Here is an 18,901-nt window from a genome sequence, read left to right on the forward strand (position 1 = left end):
GGTGCTGAGTCTGTGCTTTCATTCTTTCAGTCGCTGTGATTGGTTTGTCGCGTCATCTCATGAATTTGATGAGAATAAGCAACTTGATCGCGAAAGTACAATAAATTTTCCTCTCATTGACAGACTTTTTCCATAGTTATTTCCTAAATCAATAGAATACTCGAGAAATGTAGAAAACACTCGCCTGCGGCTCGTGTTTTCTACATTTCCCTCGTGTTCTCAAATGCCCGTCGTGTTTTATCACAGTGTAATACACGGCTCAGGCTTCTTAATGTGCTAAATAAAACACTCGTGTCTGTATAATCATGATCGATGCTAGTCCATCATATGCAACTTATTTGCCGCTGCAGACACATAAACAATACTGTCCATTTGGCGAGAAACTATATAAACAATAGCCTTCATTTGGCGCGAAAATATACTCGGATATTTGTAGGCGGACATTATCTGTTCCGAAAAGCGAACAGTTTTCCGAGAGCGTAGCTCGAGGAAAACTGTGAGCTTTGAGGAAAAGATAATGTCCGCGGACAAATATCAGAACATATTTCCAAAGTCAAATGGAGGCTATTGTGTTTATTATCTTTCAAATATTTTACACTGCGCAGGCAATTTTGAAAATTGGGGAATATTCTCGGATATTCCCCAGCTAAAACTGGAATATTCGGTCACGTGACGCGCTTAGACCAATCGCTAGCGAGCGAAAATATTTGATGGATTATAAACTGAGATAACTAACTTGCAGGCATTAAATCTCAACCTCATAATCTCGACACCAATCTCGTACCTCGTGTCTTCGTTCCTTACTGGGCATACTGGCTTGACAGGGAAACGAAGACGCTGGGTACGAGGGGTGCCTCGACTCCAATATCTAATCATGCCTGACATTGAGAAGAAATTATTTGCCGCCAGGAGCCCGGCTGGACGAAGTTTAAAGTACTTTAGCTATCTTCTGATTTAAACTATATACTTTGGAAAATGCATGTGATTTTTGACGATTAAGTGACAACTTAATCAGCCACAAATTAACATTCAGACGGCAAGATGGAGAGGTTCGCGGGGAGTCATGAGAAGTTTATGAACTATTTAATTGGCGGGAGACTTAGGTCATTATTGATTGATTAAGTTTTTGTTTAAACAACTTGTATAAATGATTGTTAAACGTTGTAGTTTATATTTAATCGGAACACTCTCCTTGGAGCTGCTGCATAAGATGAGAGATAAAGGATGGCTTTTTTGGTAGTTTTTCGCAGGTTCTTAGAACCAATAGTTGTAATTTGTGAAGATACAGATTTTTTTATTAGCGTATATTTACATCAGTCAGAGCAGTCTTCAATTGAGTGTCGAAAGTAATCAGACGACACCGCGGAAATACGTTTTCTGACGTCACAGTAACTGGTCAGTGGTCATCACCATCGGGCTGTGCTGTTGTTCGACCGAGCAGTCTCTGAGATCGGTATTTTGCTTCGGTTTAAGGTCGAAAATATCCTTGATAGTTCTCGTTATTGGTGAGTTTGACGTCCTTAAATGGGTTTTTAATACTCAAGCAATGTTCGTAAAAAATAGCGGTACAGGGGAGTCATTTTGTGTGGAGTAATGTGTAGTTTGCTGAATCGAGCCAGCTCGAGCGGACGAAGCGTGGATCGTGTTGCTTCAGCCGCCCTCACCTCAGAATTGTGAAAATCAACGATGGGTATCCAGCAAAGCAGAAAATTTGTCCTGTGTGCAGCTTTTGCAAGGATTTTGAAGACTGGTTGGATTTAAAGTGTAATTTGCACGAAATGGTTAAGGTACATGTAAGTCGGGACCGTTTTGTTCACACTCACTTTGCGCCGACGTATGGTGCTCTTTCATTGAGATTATATTTCGCAACGCTTCAAAGAAACTTTGATAAGAATTTGTCTTTAAAGACTGGCGTTTTGGCCTTTCTATCACCTTTCTGACTTTCTGCGCCTTTTGGAACGGGTGAAATATTTTTTTGTACCTGCCGTTTGCTGTAAGAATAAAACATTTGTTCATTTCATTCACAAGATATTTCTCTATCATTCAGTAAAGATTGTTTAAGCCTACATTTATATAATGGTGGCGTTTGCGAAGGGAGTAGAAATCGAAAATATTATAATTTGTTGGCCGCAGCGAACGCTGGAAATACTGAAAACATTTAAGACCGCTCAATATCTTCGGTTCATTGACAATTTTTCCTTTTTTGAGGTCTTTTTTGTTTCCATCAATTAAATGTTGATAGCACATGGAAATTTTCAAGACCGTTTCCCTGTACATGTATGCACATGTAACTAAATATTTTAAAATGCCCAAACACCTGTATTTGTTTACACGAAACCGCTTCCACTTATGGGATGTGGTCAAGTTTCACTTCTTTTGATGCTGAAAAGACATTCAACATTTCAGAGAGGCAGTAATCAACTCCTCAATGAAACCCACTAGTTTATTTTGTTTACTCAGTCATTTGAAGCTTTTCGATTTCTATTTCTCTATCTTACATGTGCATTGTATCAACTTTAATAAATAATTGACTGTTGTTGTTTTTCCTTTCATTTAATTTAATTCAGATGAGCTTTGCACAATCACTACAAAATAATTTTTACATTGTAATCATACATGTACATATCACGTGCTTTGAATCAATATGAAATTAATTATGATCACCTTAGTAATAGTATTGTATCATCCTCCCTTCTGTAAGATTCTGACTTAACTTGTAACCACTTTATTACAAGACATAATAGAACCTGATGGCAATGAATTATATATGTGTAATATTATTATATGTATTTTTTTTTCCTGTGATAAATTGGCTAACAAGTGGGTTTGTTTATGCCACTGTGTCTCTGAATTGGCTTACTGTTGTCTACAAACCATTGGTAATATATCTTGGCTACATCTAACTCAGATACTAGACACAAAAGCATGTATTAAAGAACAGATACATTTCTTACAAATTAATATTTATTGCATTTAGTTCATCACTTTAGTTCTACAACATTGCTTTTCTCCAGTGAGAAATTTTGTGCAAAGTCTGAAGTTGTAAGTTGCAAAAACAAGTTCCGTCAGTAGTTGCGAATCACTTAAAGTCAGGCTTTGGTGCTGTAAACTGAATGGCAAAGCGAGGAAATTAGAAATTGTCTCAAATACGCAAGTGATAAGAGGTAAACTTGACTGAAATCTACAGACTCCTATTTTTTAGGTTTAGGGTTAAGGTTAGGCCTAAGGGACAAGGTGGGAGGTGCGGTGGCCATGTGGTTAGTGCGCTCAGCAATGGATCGAGCGGTCCATGTTTGAGCCCTGGTCAAGGACATTGTGTTGTGTTTTTGGGCAAGACACTTTTACTCTCATGGTGTCTCTCTCCACAAAGGTGTACATATGGGTACTGGTGAATTTAATGCAGGGGGTAACCCTGTGATCGACTAGCATCCTATCCGGCAGGGGGTAGTAGAAATACTGCCAGTCGGTTCATGCTACAGAAACCGAGATAAGCCTGGCCTGATGGGCCACTTGGCTCTATGCAGACTTTACCTTTTACTTAGGGACAAGGTACTGCATCAAGTGGGGGAAGGGACAGTGGAGTCAGAACCTCCCACTTCCCATACCTCTATCTCTTTACTCCCACCCTTGTTCATCCTGCTCCTGTCCTCTGTAAATTAAGAGACTCAAAACACATCCTAGTCATTTAGCTGCACAGTCCTTAGGCATTTCCTTTTCCTTTTTTCCTTCATTTTCAGCCTTGCTACTCTTACCCGTCTTTCAAGTGAATGACCTATGACATAACCACTGTCAAAGGGTTTCATTTTGAGCCTCATTTTGAGCCCAAGGGTGAATTTTTCTTTGCCCGTCGGCCTAGAAGTCTCTAAAGACACTAAATGAAAGTCAAGTAACATTTTCAGTTCTTGTTTTTGAAAGTATTTGAAGCCTTAATGAATGACAAAAATTAGCATTTTGCATTTCTCTCCGGATTCCTACCCCCTATTCCCCCTGCCTCTCCATCAACTTGTGGTTTTTTTAATAGCTAAATAGCTTTTTTTCTAAACTCTAACAGCTATGCAACTAGTTTAAAATATTTTTCACACTTTAGAGGCGCTAAAAGCAAAATACAGAACTGCAACAATTCGAAATTATGACACGAAACACAGAAACAATAATAAACATGAAAATTTAAAATTTTATTTTCGCCAGCCTCAAGCTTCCTGAAGTACAGTATAATTAAAATTGGATATTTTATGAGAAAACATACCTCGATGAATTCTTCCTCGAGTTGAGGCCAGATTTTGAACCCTTTTGGGGACTCAGTCCTACACCTGTTACACCAACGTGTCCAAGATTTATACGAAGTACTGCTTCGATTTCGGCCAACTTGGTCTATAATTCGGTGATGCCGAGTCAGGACAGGATGACCGTGATTACTTACGTGAGTGCCCCCAATCGAACAAGAGGACGAACACGAGCATGTCTTCCCGACGAATTTGATCGAAATGCCGTTGACATACCGATTCATACGGTTCAAGCCCATCAATTCAACAAACTTGAGAAGTTGATGTCCTCAGAACACCGTTACAGCAGCACAAAAGCTGCCTAGTTTTAGCCTTAGCGCACATCGTAACGTAAATTGTCACTGGCTCGCCGCTTGCGAGCATGAACTCTCACGAAACAACAACAATTTCACACCGTGTGCAAGTTCAGTTTGGCTTTGGCACAATATATAATATTAACTGAGAATTATCCAACAAATGAGCGGAGTTTAAAAGCTAAGTTTACAGTGTGCGCTCTAAGTTTTGTATCTTTTTGACTGTCGGTAAGACTCACTGCGAAAACAATGTAAAAGTTGCAGGCATTTTGTAGTTTTGTTAGGGTGTACCGCTGACCAGCAAAATACTGTATCGCGCCCCAAAAAACGTATATCCGCGGTGTCTAATCAGACAATTGCTTGGTTTTGGTTTTACTATATACGGTTTGAGATTGGCCAGTTGAGTAGTCTAATTAGTAAGTCATTACCTTGGTTTTGGTTTTACTACGGTTTGAAATTGGCTGAGTAGTCTAATTGGGAAGTAATTCTTGGGTTTCATCCACGTGACCAATAGCTTAGCAACGCTTACTATCCGCCATCTTGGTGTCCTTCAAACGTAAACAAACCGTATCCAAAGAAGAGTTCATCTGAGAAAGAAGGGATGGTTCATGCGTTGTTGTTGGCTGTTCGAGCAAAGTTGGAAAGGATAAAGGCTTAGGGTTTTTTTTTGTATATCTAAGATTATTACAACTCAAGGGGAAGAACAGGAGGAACTCACTACTAGGAGGAGAAACGAGTGGATTTCTGCGGTGAGTCGCGGCGACGCTACAAACCTGAGAGTGCTAGAGAGTGAACGAGTTTGTAGCAAACACTTCGCTCTGAAACTACTGGAACAGAGCGGCTTTGGTCGATAAATTGGTAAGGAAAAGGATCGATTAAACCTAAAGCTACTGCTTTAATTTTGCACTGGATGAGTTTGACATAAAGCTGACCCATTTCCTCTTTCGAAGGTGCCGATGAGCGCTGCATTTGCTAAGTCGCTGATGCGCCGGCCGATGCAGTCCCAGAACTAGAAGCTGCGGTATGGTTCGAGGCTTGCGGCTGTTGTAGATCCCCAATTTTGTGGTCGAGCTTTTCTTTGAGCTTGTTAGCCGATGAAAAATCGATGTCCTTAGCCCTCACATACGGCACTTCATTGACATATGTCGGCAAAATCCATGAGCATTTTACCAGTGTGCAAGCGAGCTTGTCATGAATTCGTGTAGCTGCCTCTAAATAAAATAAAACACTCGCGATATGTGAGCATGACTCAGCCAGTCTAGCTTTGTGTCCCAAGCAATGGGCTGACAAAATAGTCCCATGGTTCACTAAAGGATCATTCATACGCTGTGACTGCCGCGCCGAACACTTGCTCTCACGACATACTTGTTGACGATTACTTTGCCTACAACTGAGATTACAAATCCCGACACCATTTGATTAAACGCCTCCAGACTCTTGAACGCCTTGAACTGCTTGTTGGTGTGGAAGCTGGTCTCAAGAACGAGGTAACTCAGAAAGTCTGAGACTTCCACAGGAGGTAAGCATTCTGGACTGAACTGCTCGGCTGGTATGCTTGCGGGGTCAACCCTGATGACCGAGATCTTTTGCGAATATCTTTCCCTTACTCGACTCTCTAAGCTTTTGGCATAGTCTGAGAGCACTGGGATACCTTAAGATGAATGCCCGGCACTTTTAGCGTTTTTTTCGAAATAATAGAGCGATAATAGAGAAGCTTCACTGTACGTAGAAATGGCCTATTATTAGCATAAATTTGACATCCGAGGGACACCAACATGGCGGACACTGATTTGAGCAAAGCTTTTGACGTCAGGTGAAACCCAAGAATTGGTTTGGTTTGATTTTAAAACACCCGCCCAAATATGAACCTGCTCATGATCAGTCGCAGGTAGTATGGCAGCTTCATGAGTTTATTTTGTTACCACAAAAGCGAATTATTTTATGCAAATAGTTTATTATACAGATCTTCAATTTGGCATAACATCTATACCAAGAAAATGAGCTTTAAGGTTTTCATTTGGGCGGATTGAACGACAACAATAATAATATGTACCCATGCAACATGTTGGCTTAACTTGCTTCAGAAAAATTTTACTATCTTAATTTAGATTAATTTAAACCAAACCAGTCAGTCAGTCAATCAAACCAGTCAATCAGTCAGTCGCATTTTCTTCCACCCAGGACGAGTTTCTTAAGCTCCGGTATCCCTCAAAATGATTGACTGTTTATGGCACTGTTTTATTTCGCAGAAAATAATCAGCCTCTTGGTCTGTTTCCCACGATTTGGACTAGTGGATTTATCTCAAAGTAAAAATAGATACCCCTATTATTCACCGACAGTGAGGTGAATAACTGAAAACTAACCAGAAATATGTGGCTGTTGTCGTAAAAAATTATAGTTGTCTACAATGTGGATAATCGGTTATCAAACAAAATAAAAGTTTCCTTTTCAAGTAGACCTGATAAAATAGCGGCCCGACCCAAGCTCTTGAACACTTTACATTCAAGTTTTACAGGATTTAAACTCAAAGATATCAATACAACGCCACTTCCGCTTTTGTGGTCTCGACGCCTGCGCGGGATTTGAGTGAAAATGTGCAAGACTTTGTCTAGAAACGATGTCAAAAGAGCAGAGGTACTCTATATTGCAGTGTGTAAAAATCAGTATTAAGTTCTTTAAGCATAAGTAGTATACTAAGCCTAACTTTAACTGCACGTTCTTGGCCCTCCCTTGTAACTGAAGGATTCCAGAAAATGGAGATATTTATAAGTGACAGTTTTTTGGCGGGAACTAGGCGCCTAATACGTTTGACGCTGACCCCGAAGTCTGATAAGTGAATGACACAGCGCATGACCTGTAAATAAGTAGTTTTATATAAATGAAAGTCCAGTCCATTATAAAGGTAGGAACAATAAATAACTCGGAGGAAAACCCTCACAACACCTACAAATTCTTTCATATAGCTCAGTATATGCCAGTGTGTTTTAACTGTTATAAGCATATCCGTGGCGTGGCATTTGAAATTACCTGCCTTAAGTACTTGGTATTTTGATTTATTACTGAGTTGTTAGAGTAGACTTTCATCGTCTTTCAAAGTAATTACGTCTTTGTTGTGCTGATTTATCATTCACGATGAAGTGTTCTCTATACAAGGATGATTACTTCGCGCATGAAGATTGCAATCGTGCTCTCGATACGCGACTGCCTTGTAAGCTCTAGTTACAACATCTAGTTAAAATATCGTTCGCTTCTGACGTTAATTAGACACAGCTGTCTCTTGTGGGTCACCTTAACAAAATGTCGGCCAGTGACCAAGGAGGAACGAGTGCATGGCGACTGCATTCGCAGGACTATTAAAATCACTGAAAAACTAAAATAAATTTCAAATAGCTCAGCATTATTGTGAGGGTTGGTTTCAAGTAGAAGATAATCTAGCTAAAAATGATTTTGATTCAAAACTCAAGGTCTAATGGAATATAGATTCTTCGTTTCCTCTTACCAATGTTCTTTTTGTGTATGTTTTTAATAGCCGGTAAAACCTGTCTCCCGCGACAAAAAATAACTATACAGATACATACCTCAAAAATAGTTTTGAGGGCACGATGGTTCGTCGCACTTATAAGCAACATGTTGCAGGAATGGGCCTTGACTACGAGTGGAATTGCTCCCTGGTATGACGTCCGCATCGGCGCCCACGCATATGTGCTGCGACCTCGAATTTCCGTGCTGACCGGTCATTAAATATCCTTAGTAATATTCCCTCCGCATACCGGGACCTGGTGATAGTCGAGAACTCTGAACATGCGCGGATCGTTTTTCTTCAATCTCTCGCAGACCTCTCCCCACTGTTTGCACTGTTCAGGTCCAATCGCTGTGAAAATAGTCATGTTTGGCCCGTATTTAACAGGCGATAAGTGAAGTCCGCTAGTCACGTTTTTGTAATCCGTATATTCAAAGCGGTCGGGAACACAGATAATCTGAGCCAACGGCGGGATTGGAGCGGGAATGCATAGACGCCACTCTGCCTAAATGAAATGAAGAAATAACGAAATAATTTAGAGATATTCCATGGTATACCACGAGAGAGCGTTGCATAACTATTTTATAACATTCCATAGAAAATACAGTGGTCAGCACAATCAATTGATGCGACATACGCGCGGCGCGTGACAGAAAGGCTGTGTGTAGTACCATCGAATACACAACGGCTTTTCTGTATTCTGATTGGCTGTATTTTCTATGGCATGGTATAAATGGGTTTCTCCTTTTGGTCGCTTCTCGCGTCCCTCTGAATGTCGAGATACAAACTCGCTTGAGTTGAACATTGAAAGTTGAACATTGAAAGTTGAACATTGAAAGTTGAACATTGAAAGAGGGATGGAGAGAGAGGCCCAACAATTATTGCCAGGATTGTAAAATCTCTTTATACGACAAACCAGCCTAAAAACCGATAAATGAAGAAGAACTCGACTGCAATATCGCACTATGACGCCATGTGACTTTTACTTTGTTTCGATAAGAGCCTAAAGTGAGATTTACAAGGTGATTTCAATGAGCAGGCGCTGTAAACAAGATGTCAAACTCACCTGAATAAACAGTTTTTAGTATTTCATCTCCACCTGTTGGACACTTTGAGCTTCCCCAGTACGTATACATCGTACTTCTGCTTCGCTTTGTAGTCCTGGAACTTGTTTGACTCGAGATTTGGGAATTGGCTGTACGGCCAGTTTGTTTTGATCCCCTGCTTTTTGTTGGTTTTTCCTTCGTTTTACTTGTGGAACTTGTTCTATCCTCTTTTTGCCTGTTCTTTAAATATCCTGTTTTCCCTGTTTCAAAAATAAAATCACTTGTATGTCGTGATATTTAGCCATTTTAGGAGTTAAAGTATTAGGAAAAGTGCTTTTGTAAATGTTTTTTGGTTCGGTTTAGATAATCAGATGTCTAGATAACCAAAGTAAGTTCCAGATGTTTACACTATTTTCCTGTCGCCATATTGGAGGACTAAGGAGGTCCTCCAACATGGCGGCTCCATACTAGGTTCCATAATTTTGCGCGGAACATTTGGACGAATATCTCAACTTTGGGAAGCACACACCTTAAACTTGGAGAACTGTCTGTTTTATTTATCGTCTATAATATCACAATTTCTTGAGTTTATCCACTGAATGGATTTTGATTTTATTTTTTATTGTGTGACAATGCACACACTCTATAGAATGCACTGAAGCTATAAAAGGAGTGTTATAAAAGGTTACACATGCTCAAGGTTGTGATGCAATAATGATATCAAACACGAGAGACGGTGTATAATTACTTTTCAAACGTCGAGAAGAGAGCTGAAAATAATCCATGCAACGAAATATTTTGGCGAACCTCAAGGCGTTTGGAAATGAAGTAAAATACTTTCTCGGTTTGGTGACTGAGATATATCTTGTTAATCAAGATTAAAGCACTTAACTACAGAGAAAAAGGAGGGATAAAATGCTAAAGATTTTTCCTTTACGATCAGACTGATCCAGACACTGCCACGGTAATAATTCTCTTAGTTTAAACTTGATGAGCCTTTGGTAAGGCTGTGAGGACTTTGCTTAATATTTCTTTCTCTTGATTTAGGTTTCGCCGTGGTACCGTTGGTTATTTATTATTAACAGAGAGGTTGCAGCCCACTTGTCCTTCCATCTTTACAAATTTCCAGCCCAACCCACTTCAGCACATCGTCCAGCGCCAGCGCTACCGCAGATAAGCTGGCCAGCGGCTCCCTTCCATCAGTCGTTATCTCATATAATTCATCTAATACAGATTCCCTTGGAAGCCTTCTCGTCGGTTTTTTCAATTTTTACACCGACTTTGATTGGTATAAAGTGTTATCGGTTCGTCTGGCCGGCACCAAAACTGTGCCTATGATAAAAAGTGGACCCGCCCTAAAATTCGCATCGAAGACCCGTTCGATGGGAAAAATGTTACACGCGCTGTGTACAAAGATGCACAGTTCTGCGTTATAAAACAGGCTTTGAAGACAGCCAAACAAAGGCTAGCGTATGAGCATTCTCGTTTACATGAGATTCTTTAACGCCATGAACTTGGTAAACGTATTGTTAAACTCTGGAACAGTAGAACACTATTGCTCTTTTCAGGCCATAAATATTGGATGTGTAAAGACTTTATAGGAACAAAGAGCGGTGTCTTCTCGTCGTGTTCGTGCCGTTCTGTAACTGTTTGAAGCTTGGATCTAATGATCATAAAATTACTTTAATGCTTTTTTCATAGAAGCGTTTTTTTTTTTGTTTTTTTTGTTATGGTGTTGTTCACTTCACCTCTTCCAATGTAAACTTATTTGTATAACTTGCACACTAGTTTACATGGGCCACTAAGTAGTACATTTATTAACGAAGCAGAGAAAAGCTAGTTTTTCAGTTTTTATTTTGAACACACAAAAAACTATACCATACACATAAAATTATTGCACCATTTACTTAAGTTGACTCCCCATGCCACACTACTTTTAACTAATTAAAATTACAATAAAATACAATAACATTACGATAAAATGCATTCCCGGCATTAAAAACATGCCAGTTGGCTTTTTGTCTTATCTATTTCTTATATATTTAGCTAGTATAATTAGAAGGAAAGACTGAAAAAAGACGACAACTAAACTGGGGAAAAAAGAGCTTAGGAATTGAGAACACTACCAAAATAATGACAAGGAAAGAAAGATGATAAATGATAAATTAAAGTGCGACTTCCCAGCAGTTCAGAAATGATTCTAATCATGAAATTTTCTTCGGCGTTTGCCAGGAAATTAACGAAAAAGCAGCAAAAGTAAAAAGCACCCTTTGTCAAACACAGAAAACGTGATCTCCATTATAAAATCTCATTCCACTAGAAGACAGACTGGATAGGGGCGCTGGAATCTCGGCTATCAGTGAAATTTTTCGGCGATTATTATATTAGTCAGCTATCAGTAAAAATTTCAGCAATTCTACATCGTCAACTATATATATCTACCACGAACGGAACACCAATAAACTCAAATTCTGTCGAAATTATAAGACTGACGTTATAAATTTCGAGCTTATCCCACCTCTTGTTTCAAGTCGTGAAGTTAAAATTTAAGTGGTACCATCAAGTGATAAAAGTCAGATAAAAATAAAAAATATATGTGTGACCGGCATAGTATAAAACCAGGACTGGACCCTGGACTGGACCCTGGACTGGACCTTGGACTCTCGACTCTGGACTCTGGATTCTAGATTAAATAAAAAAAAAAAAGAAAAAAAAAGATAAAAAAAAACTAAAAAATAACAAAAATAAAAATAAAAATAGATAAGATAAATATATATAGTAATATTTGCCGGACTAAAGAGGAAAGAGACTGGAACTGTGCATGTTGCCATAGTAACGTCAAAATTTGGTATATTTCTTGAGGTGTACCCCGCTTGCCAGGATTCAATTTATATTGAGTCAAACATTTTTTTTTTATATATATATATATATTCCCGGATTCCCGGGTTATACTGTACTTCCGTTAAATTGTTGATTCTTCTTGAGAGCACTTTGAAGCTGCAGGATCTCAGTTTCTTTTAAAACTGATAGAGTACAATGTATGTGCATTTTTTCTTTAAAGTTTTACATGTTTTATTCACGAGAAAGAGTCAATTTCTAGAAAACATCCGGTACTTTCCATTGAGAAATTTCTACCTCTTGTACTACCTAGGAATGTCATAATGCTACAACACCTAATTATCCCATTTCCGCTCTCTTATCTGTCAAGTGATCACTTACGAGAAGTTAAAAAATAAAACCCCATTTCAAACTTTTAGCTCTAAAAAGTGGTCGAGGTCGTTTAAGAGAGGTAGTTGCATACAAGAGGTTTCAAACATAGTGATCTGACGCGGAAACTTTTCGTATTTTGGAAACTGGTCGCTGAGCAGAGGTGGTCGCAACCGGATCTTCGACTGTATCACAAAAAGAACAACGCCATACAACGCGTCTGTTTTTATTACTATTATTATTATTATTATTATTATTATTATTATTATTAGCACCCTAAAGCATGTCTTTACTTTCGTTTCTCCGCTGTTCGTTTGGTATACATTTGGTATAGATATGGATCCTGCCAAAAAAGAATAGTACAACCGCTAATCTCGTAAACCAAGCACAAGCGGTACTGAGGCTGCTGAGAGAACATTGTACCTGGTTGTGGATTTTATCTTTTTATCAGGCGACATGCTTTCTCAATGGAAAGTACCGCATGTTCTCTAGAAATTGACTCTTTCTCGTGAATAAAACATCTAAAACTTTAAAGAAAAAATGCACATACATTGTACTCTATCAGTTTTAAAAGAGACTGAGATCCTGCAGCTTCAAAGTGCTCTCAAGAATAATCAACAATTTAACGGAAGTACAGTATAACCCGGGAATATAAAAAAAAAATGTTTGACTCAATATGAATTGAATCCTGGCAAGCGGGGTACACCTCAAGAAATATACCAAATTTTGACGTTGCTATTGCAACATGCTCAGTTCCAGTCTCTTTCCTCTTTAGTCCAGCAAATATTACTATATATATTTATCTTGTCTATTTTAATTTTTTAATTTTTTAGTTTTTTTTTCGTGTTTTTTTTTTTCTTTTTTTAAATTTAATCTAGAATCCAGAGTCCAGAGTTCAGTCCAGGGTCCAGTGCTGGTTTTATACTATGCCCTACTATTCCTTGACCGATCTGTCATTGACAATTAGTATAAAAAATAAATCTAATTAACTTCGGGACAAAAATTTCACTGCTTGCGGATCCTCGTGAAAACCCTCTTTATAAAGAAGGGACCTCGTCAACGGGTGCGACTCGTGCACAGGTGAAACGTACACAGGTAAAACTTCATAATAGACACTTGACCAAGTGAGCTCTTACTGGACATCCTAGGGGCAAATTTCAGGCGCGGATTTTACATCTGACGTCATTTCCTGCAACTGCTTTCGTGTAATGAATAGTTATAAGACCAAAATTACAACTACAGTAACATTAAAAGCGTGCCAGATATATAGGTTTTGAATTTGCCACAAAGCATGTTTCTTAAACCACACTCTGACTGACTTCTAATCCAAAAGCGTAAAATTAACACAAATATGGGGAACCAATTCACTTCCTTGGATAACTTTTAGAGTTATAAAGCGGCAAAGCAGTCGTCTGAGGAGAAGGTAGTAAAACCCCACAAGGTTCGCGATAAATTGATACATGTTTTGCTAAAGACTCTAGTGGCGCGAAAATGACTTTCCGCGCCTGTAACGGAAACATTTGGTCGAAATAAGTTAATTCACTGCAGGTTTGTCATGGTCGTCTTATCTATTTAACTACTTAGATACATAAAATTTTTATTAGGCAGGGAGACCACTACAGCCTAACCAATTACAGTGGATCCCTCGTTAATAAGGATTAAACTAAAGCTACTCATATATAAACAAGAAAAATCAAAAGGAAACAAAACCGAAGTTCAAATTGCTAGAAAAAGCACAACGGTGGACACAGAAGGGTCCTTGCTATGTTGCACCTGGGACAGATTGTTCTCCAGGTTCTTATGTCGTCAACGTCGTACAGATCTAGAGCCCTATTGTAATATTGAAGTAGTAAACGTTTAAATGAGGCTAGAGAAATGTGACTTATACGTAACTCAGTAGGCCGAACATTCCATGTGCGGCACGCGCGTATGAAAAATGATCGTTGATAAGTAGACTGTTCACGGTCCCCTATTTTTCCGTGACATCGTAGATGTCGATCGTTGAACTCGACGGGCCGCCATCTTGGTCTTTTCATGCGAGCGAAACTGGAGAGAGTACAAAATGCCCGTGGGTAGGGGTGGTGGAGGGCAGGGCTGGCGAAAAAATAGGGAGACTGTAACAGCTTCACTCTGCCTCGTGTTCAAGGGGCGCGGCCGCCAGTTTGGCGCCTCCGTTAGTCAAATCAATTAACAATCTCCTCCCCTGAGAAAAAACCTGTCAAATCAGAGATGATGATATGAATACATGTTACTGTGTTGTGAATTTCGAAACATTTTGAAGGTTTAATAAGTTGGGTCGAATGAATGCGGGACGGAAGAACTCTTCTCTGACTCCGAAAAAAGCGGCAAAGCCCGCAGAGAATTCCAATTATTCAGATGCGTGCCGTCTTTGTGGCATTAATTGTAAAATGTCAGACGGAAATAAGAACAACCAACGGAGCTTTCAGCCGTTTCCTTCGCCAAAACGAAACTTTGATATTTTAAACTCTTGCCAAAACCAGTTGGAAGAACCGCCAAAACATCTTTTCCTTCGAGTAAACGAGAAACGGCCTCCTTTTGCTCGCGCTTTAACTCCATTCCTCCAAGACAAGAAGCACAAAGACGATCAAAATCAAAACATTCTCCAGAATATTCTCTTGAAATCGATACCATTTTGGCCTGAGCCGCGAAATGATGAATGCCACTTTCTGTCACTCAAGTTGTCAACGCTCTGCTGCGCTCTGCTACGCTCTGATGAACTCTATTGTCCCTTCGACCAATCAGGTGTTGCCGTTGCTGGAGCAACTAACGCAGCGAACACCAGACAGAGTGGAGCTGTTACAGTCTCCCTATTTTTTCTGCTCCGTAACCTCCCAGCTGTTAACCCCACCGCCACTACCCATGGGCATTTTGTACTCTCCCCAGTTTCGCTCGCATCAAGAGACCAAGATGGCGGCCCATCGAACTCAATGATCGACATCTACGATCTCACGGAAAAATAGGAGACTGTGAACAGTCTAGTTGATAAGTAACAGTTCTACTTCATTTAGGAACATAAGTCATAACATTGCTGCCCAATGACCTAGTAAATCTCCTCGATTGTCTAGTTACAGGCAGACCTTCGCTATCTATGAAAACTAAGTTGTTTACAGCCTTATAGAAAAAAAAAATCTATATCCAAAAATTCGTGCCAGTATGAAATAGGTGACAGGTTTGTTTAGCTGGAGGCGGGTCTTATAGGTTACATCGCAACAGAAAGGAAGCACGCCGCTGCACGTTTCTCACCTCACTTTAGAGAGCCAATGAACTGAGGCGACCATACTTGGGTTGCGTAACCGAGATGGCACCGGACAATAGCAAAACAGAGTGTGCGACGCGTTTGGGTGTTTTGGATGCACCTAGAAGCTCGGCGCACAAAGCCGAGGAGATTGTTGGCTTTCGCGCACTGTTCAGTCACTTGTTTTTCCAAGGTAAGATTGTTTGACACCCACACACTAAGGTCTTTTCCGTGTCGCAAGATTCCAAAGGCTTTTTAAGGTTTTTTTTACCCCCCACCCCCCACCCTGCTTTTTATTTTTCTTATTTAATATCTTGCAGTGATGGGAGCATGCCTCCCTTTGCAAGACCCCCATAATGTAGATGTAGATGTAGATGTAGAAGGCATGTCGCTGATGGTATAGGTGTGCTGTACACGTGTTCTTTCGCGGGTGATTCGCTGGTATTTATACTTGGACTGATTAAATATGAGCCCAGATGATTCGGACCAACTGACAAGATCGTCAAGGTCAATTGCAAGACATTACAGCCTGTGATTGAACCGATGCTCTTGAAAATCTTGGTTTTATCGGCATAACAGGCGACTCTCAATGTCTTAACAGTGTCGGGTAATAAATCATCCACAAACAGCAGAAACAGTATCAGCCCTGTTAGGGACCCTTGTGGCCGTATTGTTGTTTTAGGTCTTCGATTCATACTTAAAATAAACAATCTGTCGGAACTCTGAAAGAAGTGAATTAACAACAACAACAGCAACAACAACAACAATAACAACAACAACATCCTCTTTAATACAACCTATATATATAACACTCTGAATTGCATAAATACAGCTTTGAAAAACAAGGGTAATTACTGGCAACCCAGTGATCTTAAACTAAGCACCAGTACATATCTTGTGCAACTAGCATGTACAGAAAGCAAGAATAACATGTGGGTTTTTTTTACATCTTTGGACGTGTGATCAAAATAAATTTGATCAAAATTCCTCACTTCGACAAGCACAACAAAACTGGGCGGAAAAAAGTAGTAAATAAAAGTGTGGTTTCCACTGTGCCAAGCCTGGTTTTTACCAAGGGACTGAAAAACACCCTGAGATTTCTCATAGGAAATATTCATTGGTCGAAGTATCAAACTCAAAAGTCTTTCACGCAACTATTCACACGATTGATTTTTGTGTGAACAGTTGTGAAGCACAACAATACATTGCTGGGTGATTAAAAATAGCCCTTAACATTAACATGACACGGCCTTTTCAAAAAAATATGTATAATACAGCACCTGCTTTGAGAGTTAGTTCAGTGTAAATTCAAATTCAGAAAATTGTCCTTTTTGACAAGTAGTGCGCATTGGTGTTCTGCTACTGTAAAGAAATGTGACTCCAGAAGAATGCTCTATACGAGATGGGCAACTACTCCCATACCAGGAAGGTGGACCGTTGATAAGAGCTTCAAAAAAGTATTTGATATTAGCTTCTAAAACCACTGGATGTTCAAACACGATATCAAAGCCGTGATAATCACCTCCTTCACTCTGGAAAAGTTCAGACATAAATGTGCCTGTCTCAGTTGCTCGAGCAATCCCATAGGAATCGGTCACCTTTAGTGTCACTGAATATTCATTGTTTTCGCTTCCAAATAGACGTACCGAATACAGCTTAATGTTTTTGTTCACTGAAACAACTAGTGAATCTGAACCGGAAGAGTACCCCCAACCGTTACCCATTTTTCCTGATCTAAATCTGGTCAGTCGATGACGAGAACCAACTCTTGTTGATTCAGTGAACCCCACTGGCAACTTCAGTACAGAATTAAAATACTTCATCATGTCGAATGACTCTTTCTTTGTTAGTATATCACAGTCAAGCACGACATCGGCGAATTCCTTTTCTTCCATCACAGGGAAACGAATTGCCTTGACGATTCGTTCTCCAAGAATCCTTCTTTTCACAGAGCCTTCTGCTGCTAGGCCTTGCTTTTCACATTCATTTGTAGCCCAGCAATCGACAGCTTTGAATAATTCCACTTCCTTAACAGTTAAAGACTCTCTTTCGACTAATGCCTCCAGCACCGGTTTCTCGATTGTCACGAAACCGTCCGATTTCACAGCCTCGTCCGCCTGTTTATCGATCACTTCCCAGCAATGATCTTCTAGGCCTTTCTCTTTGTACTTCTGTGCGTCTGGTAACACATGAAATACGTTTCATGCATCCAGGTTTTCCCGAAGGAAATCCGTGCACTTTTCAGCGAGGGAAAGAAGCATGTATTTCTTGGCCAAATACAGCACATGCATGACATTGTCTGCGTTCAAGTTCACCTCATCGCTGTACACGAAGCGAAACAACTCTGACAGGCTTTTATGATCGCAGTCAGAGATATCGATTGAATCTTTCTTCTCGGCCAGTTCACCGTAAAACATAGCATAAAATACTGGGCTACTGATCGCTAACAAGAACTTGTGAGCTGGAATCTTCTTCATACTTTCACTTCCGCCTTCAGCGTCTCGAACGACAAATTTCACATCACTCAAGAGCTCGTTGTTAAACATAAACTTACATCTTTCTCTGATTGTACATCTAGCTGTCGAACTCCAATAATCTTCACTGGACACATCGAGAGACATCCTTGAGCTGTTAAGTTTGCGTGTGATAACACTTATGATCGATTCTCTGCTAAGATGCTTTCGTTTTCGACAGAGTCACGCTACCGTCACGCATTTCTCACGTATGTTTTAGGACTTCTTATCGCGGGCTCAATTTCGTATCCATAGTCCCTTTTTCAAACTTGACCGAGTACGAGACCCAGTGAAGCAGATATTTTTATGATAAAAGTGTGTGAAAATTATTGTTTATATATGTATTTTGTTTTTAGGTTTTACCATATTTTTGCTGTCCATGCATGTAAGTGACATTTTTGATCAAGTTAAGGTCATTCCTCACATTTGCATTGCGCATCCTTACTGCGCATAATTTATGGCGTCATTAGCGCGCGCTCGTGCACGCGCATATTGAAAACATGACGGATTTGCCTTGATATTGAGCTCTTTCAGTTGAAAAATGGCTCTAGCTCACCAACGAGCATGGGCACCCCAATTTTTTTCCAGTCATTGTAATCAACTAATCATAAGCTTCGCATGAGGAAAGACTGATCTAATTTCTATTGCTGAAAATTGAATAAATAAGAAAAATAGCAGATACACTGTGGTCTTTTCTATTTTGCAGTCGGTAACCACGTCAAGAAATTTGGTTCAAATTTTTAATCAAGGATTTAGCTTTCTGTCTGAATCAAACTTAAAAT

At 39.6% G+C, this 18,901-nt stretch overlaps 2 pseudogenes; both read right to left on the reverse strand.

Annotated features, from left to right (window-relative positions):
* Positions 1 to 5,110: 5,110 nt before the first annotated feature.
* Positions 5,111 to 9,233, reverse strand: LOC145482322 (uncharacterized; annotated as a pseudogene).
* A 7,847-nt stretch (positions 9,234 to 17,080) lies between these two features.
* Positions 17,081 to 18,338, reverse strand: LOC145482323 (BTB/POZ domain-containing protein 6-like; annotated as a pseudogene).
* Positions 18,339 to 18,901: the final 563 nt, after the last annotated feature.

This window comes from Orbicella franksi, chromosome 3 (genome assembly GCF_964199315.1).
Source record: "Orbicella franksi chromosome 3, jaOrbFran1.1, whole genome shotgun sequence".
Taxonomy (NCBI): domain Eukaryota; kingdom Metazoa; phylum Cnidaria; class Anthozoa; order Scleractinia; family Merulinidae; genus Orbicella; species Orbicella franksi.